This window comes from Tursiops truncatus, chromosome 12 (genome assembly GCF_011762595.2).
Source record: "Tursiops truncatus isolate mTurTru1 chromosome 12, mTurTru1.mat.Y, whole genome shotgun sequence".
NCBI classification, from domain to species: Eukaryota; Metazoa; Chordata; class Mammalia; order Artiodactyla; family Delphinidae; genus Tursiops; species Tursiops truncatus.
This window is the reverse complement of record NC_047045.1, coordinates 43,813,424-43,833,927: the sequence shown is the minus strand read 5'-3', so window position 1 is coordinate 43,833,927 and position 20,504 is coordinate 43,813,424. Positions and strand designations below refer to the sequence as shown.

The following is a 20,504-nucleotide window of genomic DNA, read 5'->3' as shown; positions in this document are numbered from 1 at the left end:
GAAAGGTGAACCTGCTATAAAATAAAGCCCTGAGTCAATTGGAGCTGAGGATGGAGACACATTCTTAGTGAAACTGTCAGAGAATGTAGGTCCAGCCATGACTTTTCCCTGGACTTCTGAATTATGTGAACCAAAAAATTGTGTTTTTTCTCTCATATCTCTTTGAGTTGCATTTCCCTCACTTTGCAACTGAGTCAAGTCCTATTTGATGATGAGAAGGGTAATGAATCACTTTCTAGTTGTGTCCCAAGGATCCCATAGTGAATCAGGAATCAAATGCCTTCCTTATTCATTTCAGGAAGTAGACTCTGGTGTGATGTCTGCAATATCATATTTTTCTTGTGCCCACAACAGATGTTACAAATCAGTCAATATGGTAAACTCTGAAAGCTGTATGAGTCTGCATTATTATACTCCAAGAAGGTAGAACAGCGTATAAAATGACCCCATCATGGTTCTAGTATCTTCTTGGTCAGGAAAAAAGAGATACAATGTGGGCATCAACAGGTCCTTCCAAGGACCACCAGGGTGCCACTTGCTTGCACTGAATGGTCAGCACCATGTGGTCTCAGGGACCATGGAAGACCCTAAAGCCGTCTTCTCCCACATCCTTTTCTACTTCTGTTTGGTGCTCTCTGACTCCTGAAATCTTCCTTCAGGGCTTCAATCTTTGTCTTTACATCTCAATGGCTGTTTATAATAGATGCATAAAGCATTTATGAGAAACTTACTATAGTGGCTTCCTTTGGGGAAGAGGTCTGGAGAAAATGGAACAGCTGGCTCTTATTTTTTATTTTATCATTTCTGCATGGTTGGACTTTTTAACTATGCTTAAAATTGAAGCATAATGGTTTGACTTTTCTAGCTTTGTACTCAAGTTGTTTTTATTTTTTTTAAAGAGGCAAGTGGATAATCTGTTTATTTGTTAATCTTTGCATTAAAAAGCATAATAAATGTCGTAGTATCTATATGCATACCATGTGCTCATTCGTTCAACAACTATTTGAGCCTCTTGTTTGTACTGAGCTCTGTTCCAGGTCATAGGCATGAGTCCAGCAGATAGTCTCTCCCTTCACGAGGCTTCCATTTCAGTGTCCAGAGCTGTTCTAAGAATGTCACCCGGACTTTCTCATCTTATTTTTACTGCGGTGCTGGGATGATGGTTTTATTTTACAGAGGAGGGGGATATAAATGTAGAGGTGCTAATTCCTCTGCCCCAGGTCACATAGTAGTAAGTGGAGGAGGTGGAATTTGAGGAAGGCCATCTGACTGCAGCATCTGCAGATGACATCAGGATGTACAAATGCCTCTTTGGGAGAGAGTGTCCGATTAATACCTGTTAAGGCATAAATGTCTTTGGGAAAAGCGTACTTAAAGTTGTGATTCAGTCATTTAAGTTTGGTCGAAAGATGTGAGAACAGATTTTTTCTAGAGCACAGAATGGAAAGAGCAAGAGGACTGGAACTAGGGTAGTGGTGACTGGAGGACGAGGAAAAACAAGGGGCAAGGGAAGGGGAGGAGGAAAGGAAATGAGAGAGGAGCGGGCCAACTCCCTGCAGGGAATGGAGACATTCCCTTAGTGGCCTAACACATTTCTCAGGTCTGGTACCTTGGCTGTTGGCGCTTAACACATTATATCACTTAATCCCCACCACAGCTCTGTCTGGCTCCAAAGCTCATGTCCTGGCAGCTCACTTCCAGCCCCAGCACAGTGTTGTCTGGACTTATTTCTGGGGTGAACCAACCTAGTAGGCCCCAAAGTGAGGATCTGAAGATTCAGATGTATGGCATTCAGAGAGTGGCACAGCTGAGCTGGCCCTCTCTGGGAAGAGCATTCAACAAAAAGGATATTTCCTACTGAAGTATTATTTGGTGATGATATTTCTGGGTATAAAGTTGTGATGAGCCCCAAGACTGGATTCAGTCTTTTCTCAATGATTATAGCAAAGAATTTGCTCTACTGCCTGGGAAAGTAGCTCCTAACCAGAGCCTGATGGGGGACAGAGGAGGACACACACGGACCAGGCTTCCTGGACATGCTCAGGGCACAGTTTGTTTGTTCCTGGCTTAATGGTGGGTGTGAGTGTATTTGTGTGGGCATGAGTATAAGTGAGAGAAAATGACCGTATAGGGTGTGTGTGTGACCAGTGTGAAGTTTCAGGGAAATTGTTCTCCAGGGAGGTATTAGTTCCCTCCTGGGCTGAGAGCTCTGTGGCCCGGCTATCTTTTAGACAGAGCACCAGGGGCCAAACAACCTGTATTTAAGCACTTGTTTTCTCCTAACCCCAGGTTTGCTGTAGAAAAGTTCTTCTCCCACAATTATTATTTTAGTTACCAAGAGAAAATTTCAGACACATCTAGACCATCCTAAAAAACCAACCCTCCTTTACGGTTATTACATTCAGATATGAGACTACATGTAACCTCATTGATTCATTCTATCAGAAAGGAGTCTACTGCCTAAAGCTATTATTTTCAGGTGGGTTCCTTTAGAATTGGGTTTTTATGTATTCCAGCAGAAAATACATAATCTTTTGTCTGAAGTACAAATTATAGTCTGTATATATAACAAATCAACCCCCCAAAACGTACAGGTTTAAAATAAGAAACATTTATTATCTCAAAATTTCTGTGAATTGGGAATCCAGGAGCGGCTCAGCTGGGTGATTCTGGCTCAGGGGCTCTGCAAGGCTGCAGTTGAAGGATTGGCCAGGGCTGCCGTCCTTTCAAGGCTCATCTGGGGAAGAAGCTCCTTCTAAGCTCATTCTTGTGGCTGTTGAGGGACCTCAGAAGATCTGTTTCCAAACTCACTCAAGTGGGCCTCTCAACAGGGCTGCTGGCTTCCCTGAGAGCAAGTGATCCTACAGAGGGGAAGAGAGAGCCCCCAAGACAGAAGTGACTTTTTTTTTTAACTTTTTATTTTATATTGGAGTATAGTTGATTAACAATGTTGTGTTACTTTCAGATGTACAGCAAAGTGATTCAGTTATACATATACATGAATCTATTCTTTTTCAAATTCTTTTCCCATTTAGATTATTGAGCAGAGTTCCCTGTGCTATACAGTAGGTCCTTGTTGGTTATTCATTTTAAATATAGCAGTGTGTACATGTTCATCCCACACTCCCTAACTATCCCTCCCTCCCCACCCTTCCCCCTGGTGACCATAAGTTCGTTCTCTAAGTAGGATCTTGGAAGTGACATCCTATTACTTCTGTCACATTCCATTTGCTAGAAGCAAGTCGCTAGGTCCCCAGCACTCAGGGGAGTGATTGCATAAGGGTTGACTAGCAGGAAGGACTGTTGGGGGCCATCTCAGAGGCCACTTACCACAGGGCTGTCACAGAAATCTTCCATCTATGAATAGTTTCGGTCACCAAATACAAACAAGCATTTAATTGAGCTTCACACAAGTAAATAGTCTGTGAGATCAAAGAATGCTGCTAGTTATTCTAAAGCAGAGCTAACTTATATTTGTACTGAGAAGAAAACAGTAAACAATGGGAGGTAGATCTGAGTGACCTGACTTCTGAGAAACTTGCTTCTGAGAACACTGAAGACAGCTGAGCCAGTTCAATTAAATCAGCATTTATTAAGACCTCTGTATAGTGTAGGCTCTGCTCTGCTCTGTGTGAAGGACTTCATATCTCCCTTCATACAAAACGTGCATTGCCTATTTAGGGAGGCAAGACAGAGAGAAAATGGAGCGACAGTAGAAGAGTTTACATTAACACGAAGCATGTAGGATGGTGTGGAGAGACTGCTGTGGAACAGGGGGCAGCAAACGTTTTCTGTAAAAGCAAAAGCCACATAGGATATACTTCAGGCTGTGTGGGCCATATATGGTGTCTATTGCATCTTTTTCCTTTTTTTGTACACTCTTTAAAAATCGTAAAAGCCATTCTTAGCTTGCTGGCCAAACAAAAGCAGGCCGTAGCTCAGCTTTGGCTTATGGGCTGTAGTGCACCAACCTCTGCCCTAGACGCTTTCTCTAACTGTTTGTGAAGAGGCAGTTTCTGCCTCCCAGTTTACTGCCAACAGATACTTTTGTAAAAGCCAATAAAAATCACTAGAAAAAAGGCACTGTGATGGTTAATTTTACATATCAACTGAGAGGGTGTTTTTGGACAAGGTTAACATATAATTAGGTGAACTTTCAGTAAAACAGATTGCTCTCCGCAGTGTAGGTGGGCCTCATCCAATCAGTTGAAGGGCCAGGAAGAAAAGACTGGCCTCCGCAAGTAAGAGGGAGCTCTCGAGCAGCTGCCTTCAGACTAGAACTCCACCATCAGCTCTCCTGTGTCTTGAGCCTCCTGGGCCACACTGCAGGTTTGGACTTGCCAGCCTCCATATTTGTGTGAGCCAATTCCATATAGCAAATCTCTTTCTATATGTAGACATATGTCCCATTGGTTCTGTTTCTCTGGAGAACCCCAACTCATACAGGCATACAAAATTCAAGTCCCTATTTTTAATTTTTAAAAATTTTATTTATTTATTTTAATAAATTTATTTACTTTATTTACTTTTGGTTGCATTGAGTCATTGTTGCTGCACACAGGCTTTCTCTAGTTGTGGTGAGCGGGGGCTAGTGCAGGCTCAGTAGTTGTGGTACATGGGCTTAGTTGCTCCGCGGCATGTGGGGTCTTCCAGGACCAGGGCTCGAACCCATGTCCCCTGCATTGGCAGGCGGATTCTTAACCACTGCGCCACCAGGGAAGCCCCTTATTTTTTATTATTAGATTTAAAGGCATGCATTTCTTAGTTAAATTGTTACAAATGTTTTTAAACGCTTACTCTTCATTTCTGTACTTATCTTACTGTGGATCAGCGCAGGTAATGGCCTGGTACTCTTCTGCAGACCATTCTCTAGGGAAACTGCTCTAGGAGGTCAGATAGGTAGAGCAATCCCCATGTGTTGTTCTGCCAAAAAAGCTCAGATTGAGCCGTGCTCTGTAGGTCCTGCAGGAAAGTGAGCAGGCACTGGGAGTGAGGTACCATTGTCGCTACAGGTTCAGGCCCAGGAATGGTATGTGTGCATGCACATGTGTGGGATTTGGGAGTGACTGAAATAAGGTGAGTCAGGTAAAGCAGTGAGCTTTCTCTGAGTGGAAAGAGAGAAGTTTGAGCTTAGCCCTGTAGGCAGTGAGGGATCACTAGGTTTTTGAGTAAGGTTGTTACTGACTTGATGAAAAATTGTTGTTTTAGGAATGTTAATCTGGGACAATGGAATGGGATGGTTGCTGTGTCGTTGGAGTGTTCTTGGGCAGTGGGTAGGTGGGTAGTGAGAGACGGCATTGCACATACAGAGGGAGGCCATATTATGAAGTCATGGACATTAAAAAGTAGGGGTTATCTCGACCCATTAAGATCAATGAAGAGGACTTTGCATTAATCCAGGCCTAATGAACTGATGAGGGCCTGGATTGGGCTGGCAACTAGGGCTCTATGCATGTTGCTTAGCTCAGGATTGGCTTAATAAATGACTAGATGGCTCTGAATAGTGATAAATGAACACTTCTTCAGACCTGGGAGATAGCTGAGTATCTGGTCTCAAATGGGATTGTGTATGAGTAATAATGCACACCTATATACATATACTATATACATAGTAGTGTATGGGGGCTGATAATCTTCTCTTTTAGTATTGGGAAGGGCCCTCTGGACCATCCTCTTCTGGGGCTTAGATCTATCATGCAGATGCCATTTGATAACTAGACTTTGTCCCTTTGATTAACAGACCGTCTCCTAAATTAGTTAGAATGTATAGGCCTTAAAGTATGAGCAAGGTAATGTAATTTAGTTATGATCCAGAAATTTGGATTTATGTGCAAATGTTTGAAATGTAAGATTATGATTGACTTGTAGCAGTATAATTTACAAAACTTGTTCTGTTACTTATACTTGGGAAACCAGCCCCTTACTCTTCATAGGAACCATTGAAAAAAGTTCTCCAGACCTCTCTTGTCCAGGTGGCTGGGAGTGACCTGACATACACTGCAGCCTATGTGGTACTCCTTACACTAGAGCTCCTGGCAGAATTTCTCAGACAAGGCTGACACGGTGCCTCTAACCTGGAGTGCTGGGAACTGTTATTCTCTGCTCTCTCCTGGGAAGGGAACAGTCCATCCTCTTTCTCCTAAGTCTAAGGGTAGCTAGGCTGATTAAAGCCAACTTTATCTGTGCACACCTAGTGAGTTTATATTCTTAGCAAAATAGCCAATTTGTTGAGAACAGTGGTCCTCAAAGCATGGTCTCCAGACCAGCAGCAGCAGAAGGATCATCTGGGAACTTGTTAGAAATGCAAATTTCTGGACCCCAAACCAGACCAACTGAATCAGAAGCTCTGGGGGTTGGGCCCAGCAATCTGGTTTTGTTTTTTTTTTTTGCGGTACGCGGGCCTCTCACTGTTGTGGCCTCTCCCGTTGCGGAGCAGCGCAGGCTCAGCGGCCATGGCTCACGGGCCCAGCCGCTCCGCGGCATGTAGGATCTTCCCGGACCAGGGCACGAACCCGTGTCCCCTGCATCGGCAGGCGGACTCTCAACCACTGCGCCACCAGGGAAGCCCAGCAATCCGGTTTTAACGAGCTTTCCTGGTGATTTTCATCCATGCTAAAGTTTGAGAGGGAAAACCTTATTCTGAGTTCCATGTTTGAACCAGGGATTTAGTCTTAAACCAGATCAATGGATCTCTGCATCCGTTGTGTCAAGAAACATAACAATACAATCATCACCAGGGAGTCAGTTACAAGCAACGTCAACAAGACTGTGAATGGATAATTGGGTATAATATAGAAAGAATCAGCTCCCTGGGAATGCCTGCTCACATCCGTTTGGGGATATTTCCAACACAGAACTTGCATGCCGTACGGGAATATTCTGCACGTTGAAAAAAGGATGCGCGTTTGATAAGCAATAATGCGTTTACTTATCAACAAACACAGTCTGTGGCTCCCAAAGGTCCAGGCAGCCAGCTGAAGCTGGTCAGGCCAGCCTGGCTACGGAAACCAAGCAGTGTCCCCTGTATGGCAGGAAGCCTCAGGACTCCTGTTTGTTTTGGTTTGCAGGTGCCACTCCCCCTTCCCCCTTCCTGTGTCATGGTTGCTTTGAGAACAAGCTCTTTAAATTGAGATAGTAGCCAATTGCAAATGCAGAGAGAAAAAGAAAATCTTATGTTTCTCCAAAAAAAAATGTAATTGAGGCAGATTTTTCCTAGGATCTAAGTTATTCTTTGGCTGCAGATGTACCTTTGGAAGGGGTACAGCAGGGTCTCCCCACACAAGAAGTAAACCAGCTGGGTGTACTTCATACAACAGATGGATTTTGACCGAATTTGAAAATCATAATTTTGTAAATCAAATTACATTTTAGGGGCTTCCCTGGTGGCGCAGTTGTTGAGAATCTGCCTGCCAATGCAGGGGACACGGGTTCGAGCCCTGGTCTGGAAAGATCCCACATGCCGTGGAGCAACTAGGCCCGTGAGCCACAACTACTGAGCCTGCGCGTCTGGAGCCTGTGCCCCACAACAAGAGAGGCCGTGATAGTGAGAGGCCCGCGCACCGCTATGAAGAGTGGCCTCCGATCGCCGCAACTGGAGAAAAGCCCTCGCACAGAAACGAAGACCCAACACAGCCAAAAATAAATAGATAAACAAATGTGGGGTTTAAAAAAAAAAAAAAAATTACATTTTAAATTCAGCAGAGAAATTGCCATTTCAAAGGAATTTCCCAGCAGATCTTTTGCCAAGAGTATAATTATTTCATTATTTATTTCTTACTACAAAAATTTCCATATGCAATAAAAACCTCAGTGAGGCAGAATTTTCAAGGAATTGGGGGATTCTTGTTATTTACTTCTTCTTTGTTTTTGATTGACAAAGGCTTAACTGAAAGAAAAAGATCCTTTTTTCCAACTTTTGTTGAAAATCTTTCTAAAATGCTTAAAATTGATTTTTTAAAATTAGTGGGTAGTGGATATATAATCAAGCTTTCTTGGTGATTAAAGATTTTTGCAGCACATTTCTGTCAGCTGGATAGTGATAGAATATTAGGTTGAATTTGCATTGACTGTAAGATGATACACTGAAAACGAGTTACCAGAATATTAGAGTAAAACTTCCAGTTTTACTTATTTTCAGTTGATATTTTACCTAAGTATTCAGCAGAGAAGGATGTTGGTTTACTTAGAAACTTTTGTTGGTTGTTGGGTCTTGGTTGAAGTTTAACAGATTTACCTAATGAGTGTACATGTATGTTTAGAAAAACTAATAAATAGGAACTGAACTGAGTTAACCCAAAGTTAGATGTTGAAGCCCACTGGTAGTCTTTGTTTTAACATTTTGTTGTTATTAAGATTAAGAAGTAGCTCTCAAGCAGGCCGTGTTCAAATCTGTGACTTGGGCAGCCTTCTGTAGATGGAGAGGATGGGAAGGGAAGCCCAGTTTAGCACCTTGATTGTTCACCTACACAGGGATTAATTTAAATTCAGTAAAACTTATTATACATTTACTATGACTATTAATCCCTAACTCTTGGTGCCCCTGGAGGTACAAAGATAAACAAGAGATGGCCCCAACCTCACAGAGCTCACAGTTTAGGGTGGGAAAACTCTGGTATATGAAGGTGGGGTGGAGTCAGGGGGTGATCCAACCAAGGGATGTGTAGTTCGGGAATCCTTAAACCCGTTTAGGTGGTGGATGCCACTGAGGAACACAATGGAATGCTGATCCATTTTATATCACTACAGAAATGAGAATTGATCTTAAGAGCCGAAAACATAACTACTTAAATCTATATATGTACTGTAAGATCACAACTATGAACTCCCAGGCCCACAGAATAACCGCAAGCTGTTGAACTGAGCAGGATGGACGGTTCCCTAATTTTTTTTGTTAATGTTAACACGCACCTCATTAATCCATGTTGTCATTTGCTAGCACTTGTAGCCAGACAAACAGTAACAGGTGCCCAAATTTGAAGGAAATGGAGACTTGAGAAAATTCTATCCACTAATTTAGTTTAAAACTCTGATTTGAGAAATGATGATCCCTCATTTCGGTAGCAGCTCAGAGAACCCCAGGGCTTTGTTGGAAGGGTACGCGAGCATCTGAGGTGCTGAGAGAATGGGCATTGTGTCCAAAAAGATTTATCGCCTTTCCAGCCCCAGCCAGGCAGTCCCTCTAGAAAGTACCCGCTCTGTTCCTGGGGGCGGGGCGGGGTAGAAATTTCTAAATGGTAGGTATGCTCCTGGCTCAGCTTTATACCTTTCCTTGGCACTAATATTCCTTCAGAAAGTAGCTGCTCAATAAGAAAACTGTTGAAGAGTGCCACAAGCTGGAATTTGGAAAAAATTTCCCTATAAAAACAATGTTATAATGATTATTAGGTTTAAATGAAATGGTGTTAAATTCATAATAAAAAGATGCAAATGGGTTGAATAGATTTTGTCTGCTGGTCTTGGAATTTATCCTCCTATTTATGACATTATTTATATGGAGTGGTGATCTCTTACTTTTTTAGCTTCAATTAGCAAATATTTATCTCAAGACTATCATGTGCCAAGCAGCTTCTGGATGTGCTGGGTCTGTTTCCTCTTGTATTAAATGGAGACAAAAAGAGTTCTTCACCTCATAGGATTGTTATGAAGATTAAATGAATTATAATATGTAAAGCTGCTCTGAAGAGTGTCTGACTTATCGAAAGTGCTTAATAAATATTAGCTGGCCATTCTCAGTATTATTGTATAGCAGTGTAATAGCCACTGTCCCTCCCCGCAGGGAAATTCAAACAAACAACTTTCTAGCTGGGGCCTGCCTGTATTCTGCCTGTGTTCTGCTCTTTAAGGGACCAGCTGTTCTCTTGCAGGTGGGGCTGGACTGCCCTGTGAGCAGTTGGTATTTGTCTGTGTGGTTTGACTGGTAAGCAGAGCCCTTTTCACTTTTCCCCTGGGGCTGAAGGACAGCAGAGTAGGGAAGTGGTGGGGAGCTGCTGGCGGCTTCTGGAAACTCTAACCAGTGGCCTCCCCTCATGGGAATTGCAACTCTACCCCCCCCCCCCCCACTGCGTGTTTACTTGCCTTCGGGGAAGGACCGAGTCTGTGGATATGAGGACTGCTGGCTTGCACACCTACTCTTGGAGGCTCTCAGCTTTGTGGACATGTGGGTCTCCCACTGCCTGTGGAAATCCTGTGAAGACCAAGTTTGCTGGTTTGATATAAAGACTTTCTGTCCTGATCTGGAGGAAGCAGGCAAGAAGAAAAATCGGACTTTTTCACTTTTCAAAATATGTCAAAGTCTTAGAGTTAGCTTCTTCAATTATAAAGTTCCAGAATTGTTTTGGACATCCTAAAGCAAAAACACCAGCTTCTGAAGCTGTCAAAGACTTGCGATGAAATTTTTACATGCTTCTTGCTGCTAAGCCTTGCGTAGCTCAAGTTAGTCCCAAGAGGATTGAAGAGTGCAAGAACTACACTTTCATGCTGTTGAAAATCTTGGTAAAATGAAGCTTATTACCTCCTGAGTAACACCAAGGTATACAACTCTGTCAAGTTTAAGACGAACGGTGACAAGGGTAAATAGGAACTGTTCCTGGCAGAACCGAGTGGAGGACTGTCCTCCACAACTGATACTCATTTCACCATTTAGAGCCTACTTTTATCTTTTCTGACTAGTCCCTCATACTTAGCGCCTCTGCTTTCAGGGGTCTTCTGTTAATTTTGGTTGGGGTTTCCCTAAATGCCCATTCTTATCTCATGGTAGAATAATTTCCATCCATTCAACCAACAACTTCTATATGTTTTCATTCTTCACTGGTTTCCATGTTACCCATAAGGACCTGGCCTTTATGGGAAACAAAACAGAATAGAACAAAAACTAGGTATAAAGCCATTTAACCAAAAGTATATAGATTCAGTTTTCAATCTTGGTAGAATTTGAAGAATTTTATTATGTTAATTAAAAATTTTCAGCTTCAAACTTGGACCGGGCTTTACTAACAGAAGACATATTTGTTTTGTCCTCTGCTCTCAAAGTTCCTTGGAAAGTAACCATCTGGGGGAAAGCTTATGAAAGTATCTCTATATCAGTATCTACTATGGGGAATACTGGACACTTTGAAGAAATACTCAGTCTTACTTTGGTATCATCTTTGGACACTGAGCTTAGTTTTAACTGGTTCTACAGTTAAAGGTGGGACATGAAACCGGTTTTCATCAGCACAGAGAAGCTGTTAGTAACTCAAGGACTGACTACCGCCTGTATCTTTTGAATGTTGGTGGATGGAGGAAGTGGCCTCAAAAACATGCAGGTAGACTTCAGATAAATCCTCTTTTTATTATTAGATCTTTCAAATTGATCACTGATATAGTGATCCTTCAGATTTAATATAGGACTGATGCTTGGATTTGCAAACAGGGAGTACAGAAAAAAAACCAAAGCGTATCTAACTGCTGAGATGATGTCTTCTGTGTTCTGTTTCAGTGTCAAACATTTCAAAAGACTGTAACTCTACACTGGAATCTTGATACCGCTATGGCAGCAGAGTATTCTTAGAGCTCAGGAGCAAGGGCCTCAGGAGGAAGAGAAGCAGAAGCATGAGGCACATGCCAGTGGAATCTCACGTCTGTAGCTAGACCCACTGTTTGACAGAAACCGGCCAGCTGTGATGGTAAAGGTGACTTTGGGGCTTATTTCGAAAGTACTTAAACATTGTGACTCACTGAACAAAGCTGATTAAGGAAGAAGTACAACTACCTGTAACCAAGATTGATGACCTTGATTGAATGAAGAAAAATTTACCTGCCTTGAGATGGAAAGATTGAGAGAGAGAGAAGTAGTATTGTGCGATGGATTCACCCTATACTTGGGATCTACCCCATTCTAGTTCTAGCTGTGTGACACTGGGCAAGTTGCTTAACCTCTCTGGCCTCATTTTTCTCACTGTACAGTAAGGATATATACATGAGGTTAGTATAAAATAAAATGATGAACAGGTAAAGGGCTCAGCCCAGTGGCTGGGGCATTAAAAGAAAAAAAAAAACCTGAATAATTGTAAGTAGTATCCTTTTAGTTTTACTGGTATTTCAAGAATAAGAACTAACATGAAAAAGCAATTTTAAAATTAGGGAAGAAAAATATGTACATTTACTTTTTTAGGAGGTAAAGTTGAGATGACTATCAACATCAGCCATGGAATTCACTCAGAATTTTGATTCGTACTTTTCAGGAAAATACCGATATTAATTTTACTTTCTCTAAAGATAGTTTCATACACCAAAGTCATTTTATTTTGAAGAGTCTGAGGAAATGAGAAAATTAGAAAGGAAATAGCATATGAGTGTGACTATATTATAAAACAAGTAGCAACGATGAATGTGAGAACACATTTACCTTCTTAGCTTCTCTGGATCAATGAAGAAGATTTTGTGAGTACAAAGTGGAAAATTCAATATTCTTACTATTTAATCCTTTGGTATAAATAAAGATATTGTTATAATTAAGCCATACTTTTTTAATGATACTACACTCTTTTAATTTTAAAGCTAGATGGCTAATTATGCTATATTTAAAAAATTTTAACTTTAGCATTTGCAAAGTGCTTTTAAAGTTTTTTGAAGCACTTTTCTGCTCTTTTAATAATTCAATCCCCCGAGTAATCTTCTAAGGTAGTCAGAGCAAGTATGGTACTATATTTACATTCTGCAAATGAGAAAAAAAGCAAAGGAGGTTGAATGACACAGCTAGTCGGGGATGGGGTTGGCACTCAGTAATGTTATGCTTAGAACTTAAATTTGTTTAGAATGTGTAGTTTGAAATCAATTAGATTGATCTAACAAACAGTCCTTGACAGGAGGAAGAATATTTTTTTTAATCTCCATTTCACTCTTAAATCTCAACGATGAGTCCTCACAATGTGTCTTCCCACTTAATCATACCACCTTCTTGTCAGAGTTCTCTGTAAATTATATTCCATTTTTTTTTGGAAAATGATGTCTTAATCTACAGTATGATTATGTGGCACCTGTGTACTCTTTCAAATGAATAATTTTCACTGTTAAATTGACTCCAGACCCTCAGATTGTCAAATTTAGTGAATAGTTGGGTAAATATTATAAACTCCAATTTCATATTTGGGTGAAAACTGAAAACTTCAGTCATCCAGATATCTGTAAATACTAGATGATTGAAACATAGTTCTTTTAATTTTTCATATAGACCCATTGTCTCATGTATTGTAGATACGACTTGAGTGAGGAAAGTTTAGGAAATGTTTCTGAGTGCCCCATCAAGTGCTTGTTGGTTTGGGGTGTTTTCACATGCTTTTTTTTTTTTTTTTTGCGGTACGTGGGCCTCTCCCGTTGCGGAGCACAGGCTCCGGACACGCAGGCCTAGCGGCCATGGCTCACGGGCCCAGCCGCTCCGCGGCATGTGGGATCTTCCTGGACTGGGGCACGAACCTGTGTCCCCTGCATCGGCAGGTGGACTCTCAACCAGTGCACCACCAGGGAAGCCCCACATGCTTTCTTTTAAGGAAACTTTCTTTCACTCTCCAGAGTCTGGCCATACTTGGGACCTGCTGGACGACAGATACTCATCTATTAGTTCCTAGCGGGGCTCCAGCTGGTGTGACTTTCACACATTCTTAGAGAGGATCCATCTACAGCATATGCTGAAAATGACAGTGGGAGAAAAGAAGCAACATCAAGCCAGCTGCCTTTTTGCCCAAGGCAGACTGAAGAGAAACCCTTCGAAAAATAATCCTGTACGTTTGAGATGTCATTCATAAACAAAGGGAAACTGCTATCTTTACACTACTTTGAAATTCACTCCTCCCCTCTTGACCCCAGCTTCTCTGAATCAGTTGAGTCACTTAAGTGATGGGAATTAAATGCTGTAGAAGCTGGAACACATGTTTAAAAGAGTTTTGAGAAACCTTACTTAGGGCTTCCCTGAATCAAGGTAAATAAGGAAACAGTCACCTCTTCAGCCCTTGGGAACTTCTCATGTTTTGCTTAGTAAACACCTGTAAATTTTATGGCCTGTAGTGCTTTCTTTGAGTTTGGGCCCCTTGCATTGTGTTATTTCTGCTTTTATCTTTTTTTGTGCACAAGCCTTGTTTCCCAATTAAATTGAGGAATAGGACACATTTTATAGTTGTGTATCTCTTTAAGTTCTTACATATTTACCCTGGAAATCTACACAGAGGAGATACTCAACACAATGGTTACTGCTAATAATAATTACAGATTTCCTCTTGGAGATTCTGATACTCTCCATCCCCCACATGGGAATGGAGAGTGTATCGCTTTCCTGGAGAGGCATTTGTGACCTTAGTAAGTTGACAAGGGGTGTGTATAAGCATGGCTGAGTTGGAAAAAAGACTCAGAAATTCTTTAGAGAAATCAGTATAAATTAAATATCAAAGAGTCATAGCATTCCCCCTGCTTAAGAGATCTAGTTAGATTAAGCAAAAATGTAACAGTCTGTATGATCAGGCCACCCAAGATGTCTGTTCTCTTGCTCTCTGTACATCCCTCGCTGGACCAGCGCCTGCTTCACCTACCCTCTACTCACATGACTGACCTTCCTATATACTTGCCCCCAACCCAGCTGGTGATTGTTCTAACATTTAGATAGAACATCTCCACCTGATAGCTTTTCAAAGGGGCGGTGAGGGGCCTGCCCCCTGCTAGTTTCCCTGGTAACCCACGAGCCAACCTGACGTCAGTTCCCCCTATAAATGGTAACCTCCCCCCTCCCTCCCGGAGTAAAGACTGCAGTCACATCCTGCCCATCGTCAGCCGCGCATGGTGGGGTGTTTCTCGGGGACCTTGCTTCAGACGTGTAAGCTCGCCCACCCTCTAAAAACCATTGATGTCTCTGTCACTGACTCTGGGCTCTAACTTTGGTCTTGAAGCTGGGCCAGTACAGGGTGCAGCCCAACAGAGCCCAAACTAAGTTCAGTCAGTGTGAAGTTTTTTCCTTCCTTGTAGTTAGTTCACCACATTTTAGACAAGGAATTAGCTTCAAAGACTTTGTTGGGAGACGAGATAAATTGTATAAGTGCAATTGTTTTTTCATTTGGAGAAGACAGAGAGAAAGATCTATTTACTCAAAGGACCAAGAGAGTCACACAAACTTCACTGAGCCTAAGTAAGTAGTATCTTAATTCTCAAAACAAGCCACACTTGAGCTGATAATCACACACAGGAAGGTGTTTCAGCTCACCGCCATAATTACAATAACCTCAACAGCGGCACACCTCTCCTTCTCTACCTCCCTCCCCTTGTGCCCACTTCAAACTTTAAATCTACCTTCATTTTATTGGGAGGAGCATCTTGACTTGTGTCAGTAAATAGTACTTTGGAAGCTGGTCATTCTGGGAAACAGCAAACAAGAAGGTCCTAATGGAAATGGAGACTTCCTTCATGGGTTAACTATGGAAACAGGCATTTCTTTTTCCTTCCTCTGGTGGAGACAGATTTTTCTTCACTGTGTCTTTGTGTGTGTGTGTGTGTGTGTGTGTGTGTGTGTGTGTGTGAAGTCATCAAAGTAATAGCACATACCATTCCAGGGATTTAAAAATAATACATGGCTGCGAAGTGGAAAATGGAGGTAATTACTATATTTGTGTAGTTTGGGTCAACTTCCTTTTGAACTGTACAAATAAGATGTCTATTTTTCAGATAATTGCCTAATTTTTGCCAAGGCAGTTTGTTTACATGGCACAAATAACCTGAGTAAACCTAAAGAATGCCTTGAGTGGGGCTATCCCTCTCTATGTTGTGTTCATAATGGCATTTAAGGTTGGCTTTAGAATTTTAAGATATATTTACATAGTGTGTATCTCTCAAAACTACTTCACTCTGTATATAAATAGGGTTTGCTTTGAAAGACATTGGACTGGGACTTCTCTGGTGGTGCAGTGGTTAAGAATCCGCCTGCCAATGCAGGGGACATGGGTTTGAGCCCTGTTCTGGGAAGATCCCAGATGCCGTGGAGCAACTAAGCCCTTGTGCCACAACTACTGAGCCTGCGCTCTAGATCTTGTGAGCCACAACTACTGAAGCCCATGCCCCTAGAGCCCGTGCTCTGCAACAAGAGAAGCCAGCACAATGAGAAGCCCATGCACGGCAACAAAGAGTAGCCCCCACTTGCCGCAACTAGAGAAAGCCCGTGCACAGCAATGAAGACCCAATGCAGCCAAAAATAATAAAAAAAAAATTATGAAAAATAAATAAATGAAGGACATTGGACTTTCTGCCTGCTCAAAATACCTCTTCTAGACCTCATGTCGCCTTGGTTGGAATTTCCTTTCATTAGCAGCCAGTCTGATCCCCAGAGACTAATTTGCTGAGTAAACTTCTGTGTCATTTAAACTTAGACTCAATTTCCTCATTTGTAAATTAAGAGGTTGAAGAGCTCTACTTTCTCTGGTCTGTTTTTCCCTGTTTCCTTCCTTCTCTCTCCAAATCACTTAGTTTTGTGTTTAGTGTTTTTCTGTATTCAATTTGCAAAGTGTTATAGATAATTTTAATTATACTGCAATCAAAATGTCAACTTCTAAGGAAAACAGATTCTAATTGACTAGGATTGCTCTTAAGCACTTTCTTATCATGGAAGTGTTCCCTCTGCAATTCCCTGATAACCATTCTCTGTAAAGACTCAAAGAAGTTCTTAACCTCCACTCGAACTTCCTTTCTTGTTTCAGACCTTTACATCATCTTCATTACCTTCTATGCTTCCACTAGTGAGCTAATGGCTACAAGTAGTTGATATAGAGATAGCTTCAGTTTTATCAGGTCTTCCTTTTTTTTGGAACATTAGGCAGTGAAAGCAAAATAATTTTCTCTACTGTCTCATAACATCTTGAACTGACAGGCACACACCTCTGTTGGGAGAGAGATACTTAATTTTAGTAAGGCCAGGCCTGCTTCCTATGTCCACCACTATAGGCCTTTTAGTCTTAATCTCAGAAACTCTCAGCTAGCTCTGTCTCCCTCAGTTTGTGTCTAGCAATAACAGTTGTGCAGTGAAGGAAACACACACTTAAACACACACACACATACACAATGCAGAGTCTCATATGTGCAGTGTCTCCTAGTATGAGTAAAATATCACCTGATGGATACATTTGGAGGAGGATGGGTCGAAGAAGAGATTGTCAGGTTTTTTTAATTGAGATATAATTGATACACAACATTGTATTAGTTCCAGGTGTACAACATAATGATTTGATATTTGTATAATAGATACCGGGAAGTGATCTTCATAGTAAGTCTAGTTAACATCCATCACCATACATATGTACAGAACTTTTTTTCTTGTGATGGAAGCTTTTAACATTTATTCTCTTAGCAACTTTAAATATGCATTATAGCATTATTAACTGTAGTCACCATGCTGTACATTACACCCCCATGACCTTTAAAATTTAATTAATTAAATTTTTGTAGATAGGTCTTTATTTTTATTTTATGTTATTATTATTTTAAATTATTCAACTTATTTAAACTAAAACCAAACAAACCAATTCACCCATTTTTTTCCACCACCTATCCCCAGCCTCTTGCAACCACCAATCTGTTCTCTGTATCTATGAGCTTGGTTTTTATTTTATTTTTTAGATTTCACACATAAGAGAGATCATGTGGTATTTGTCTTTCTCTGTCTGACTTATTTCACTTAACATAATGCCCTCGAGGTCCATCCATGTTGCTGAAAATTGCAAGACTTCATTCTTTTTTATGGCCAAATAATATTCCATTTTATATATATGCCACATCTTCTTTATCCATTCATACATTAAGGAATATGTAGGTTATTTCCATATCTTGGCTATTGTAAACAATGCTGCAAAGAACATGGCAGGGTGTGGAGGGCAATATATCTTTTTGAATTAGTGTTTTTCATTTTCTTCAGATAAGTACCCAGAAGTGGAGTTGCTGGATCATATGTTATTTCTATTTTAAAATTTTTGAGGAACCTCTATACTATTTTCTGTAGTGGTTGCACCAGTTTACATTCCCACCAATAATGCACGTGGGTTCTCTTTTCTCTGCATCCTTATCAACTCTTGGTTATTTTTTGTCTTTTTGATAATAGCCAAATAGTGAGGTAATATCTCATTAAGATTTTGATTTACATTTCCCTGGTGATTAGTAATGTTGATGATCTTTTCATGTGACTATTGCCCATCTGTATGTCTTCATTGGAAAAAATGACTGTTCAGATCCTCTGCCCATTTTTTAATCTGATTATTTGTTTCTTTGCTATTAACTTGTATGAGTATTTTTTTAAAAATTAGTTTATTTTGAATATTTTAATTTTATTTTTTATACAGCAAGTTCTTATTAGTTATCTATTTTATACATATTAGTGTGTATGAGTTCTTTATATATTTTGGATATTAATCCCCTTACCAGAGCTATGATCTGGAAATACTTTCCCCCATTCAGTAGGTTACCTTTTCATTTTGTTGATGGTTTCTTTTAGTGTGCAGAAGATTTTTAGTTTGATGTAGTCCAACTTGTTTATTTTTGATTTTGTTACCTTTGCTTTTGGTGTCAAATCCAAAAAACTATTGCCAAGACTGATGTCAAGGAGCTCACCATCTAAGTTTTCCTCTAAGGGTTTTATGGTTTCAGGTCTTACATACAAATTTTAATCCATTTGAGTAAATTTTTGTGTATGGTGTAAGATAGTGGTCTAGTTTCATTCTTTTGCATGTAGCTGTCCAGTTTTCCCAACACCATTTATTGAAGACACTGTCCTTTCCCCATTGTATATTCTTGGCTCCTTTGTCATAAAGTAATTGACCATATATGCGTGGGTTTATTTCTGTGCTCTCTATTCTGTTCCACTGATCTATGTGTTTGTTTTTATTCAAGTACCATACTGGTTTGATTACTGTAGCTTTGTAATATAGTTTGAAATCCAGGCATGTGATGCTTCCAGCTTTGTTCCTTTCTCAGGATTGCTTTGGCTATTCAGGTGGGACTGTCAGCTTTTTAACTCTAGAAGCCTGAAAGTACCGACCTTATAGTTAGGTATATTTCCACATGGCACACAGACATTTATTGAGTATCCATTATGTGTTAGCCATGGGGCTGGGTTCCAGGTGGGAAGTATACAAAGCTAAACTGTGTGCTTGTTGAATTCACTTTCTAGCAATGGAGCTCCCCCCACTCCTGATATGCCTCATAATTTGTGTACCATTAAATGTTTAGTCCAGGCAAAATTGCCAAGTTTAGTTAGTTAGTTTAGTCTTGAATAGCACCTGATTCCCACCTGAAACTGTAAATCGTCTCAGGTTTACTCAGAACTTGGCTTTCATACAGATACCTCACGTTCCAGTCTCAATGAAAGGTGAGCAAACCTTGAGGATGCTCTCAGTAGTTCAAGCATGAGCTTAGAAAAGTACACCCAGATGAGGACTGTTGATTGAGAAAGCTTCATATCACTTTCCAGATTGAAAGTGATTGCAAAGAAAAGGACATTTCCACCCACCTTCCCATCTTTCCTTCTGCCCTTCCTTTCTTCCTTCCTTCTTCTTTCCTCATAAAGGCTATAAATGTTAGTATAGTCTGTTGGAGTTTCCAGAAGAATAAGCACTCCACCACACATTGTGCACTTTCTTTATTAATCAGAGTGAGATTGAGACTTATGAAATACATCTTAGAGACAGCCCAAGAAATCTCTCAAAATTTCTCCACTTTGTGATTCACTTTTACACGTGACAATTTAGAAGCAGACAGTGATGGGCTACTCTAAAGTAAGTTACAGCCCCCAGTTTAACCGTTACTTCCAACAGAACCTCAATATTCTTTAGAGCTATCAGTTGATCGCTTGTGCAAACTCATGCTGTCATTCCAAACGTTCCTGCCCAGTTTCTGCTGCCAGGAGCTGTTGAAGCTCTTGAAACCTTTCCTTAAGACAGTATGTGTTTTCCCTCTGATGAGGGATTTAATCTGATTTATTGGGGAAATCATTTTTTTGAGAATGATTAATATCTTAACATTAATCCTTTATTTGTCATTTTAACTTCTTAAAGATTTTTACCTTTATTATTTACCTTTTATTGTTTCACCTTAATGTTTGTTCTAATCTTAACTTAGAAACAGAAGTATAATCTCTTTTATTTATTTGAACTTTTGGGCTGAGTGGGTATAGTTAAAAGAGAAGCGTTTCAAGAAACATGGTCATAGACAAGAAAACAATCCTAATGAGAGTGAACATGACCCATGTCCAAGCCATAATTTAAAACTCCTCAAATATTACTTTCTTTAGGAAACCTTCCCCAAGATATAAAGTAGGGAGTTAAAGGAACAGGTAAAAATAATCTTTCTAAAATTATCTTTGAGGGTTTTCTTATTTCACGCATGACTCTTATTTCACTCATCGTATATATATTATGAGCAATGCCTTTTTTTTTTTCCATCGTAGGGTTTAAGCTTTTTGAAGTGAAATGTGTAAGTTTTGATCTTGAATACAGATCCCAACCCAATTT

General features: G+C 40.5%; 1 long non-coding RNA gene across 1 annotated transcript in view; it reads left to right on the top strand.

Moving 5' to 3' along the window:
- Nucleotides 1–20,504, top strand: part of LOC141276015 (uncharacterized) — a 1,017,885-nt gene that overhangs the window by 146,318 nt on the left and 851,063 nt on the right. Inside the window, exon 8 of the long non-coding RNA XR_012324788.1 lies at nt 11,477–11,961. This is a non-coding gene — a long non-coding RNA (uncharacterized lncRNA). The remainder of the gene's footprint in view (nt 1–11,476; nt 11,962–20,504) is intronic.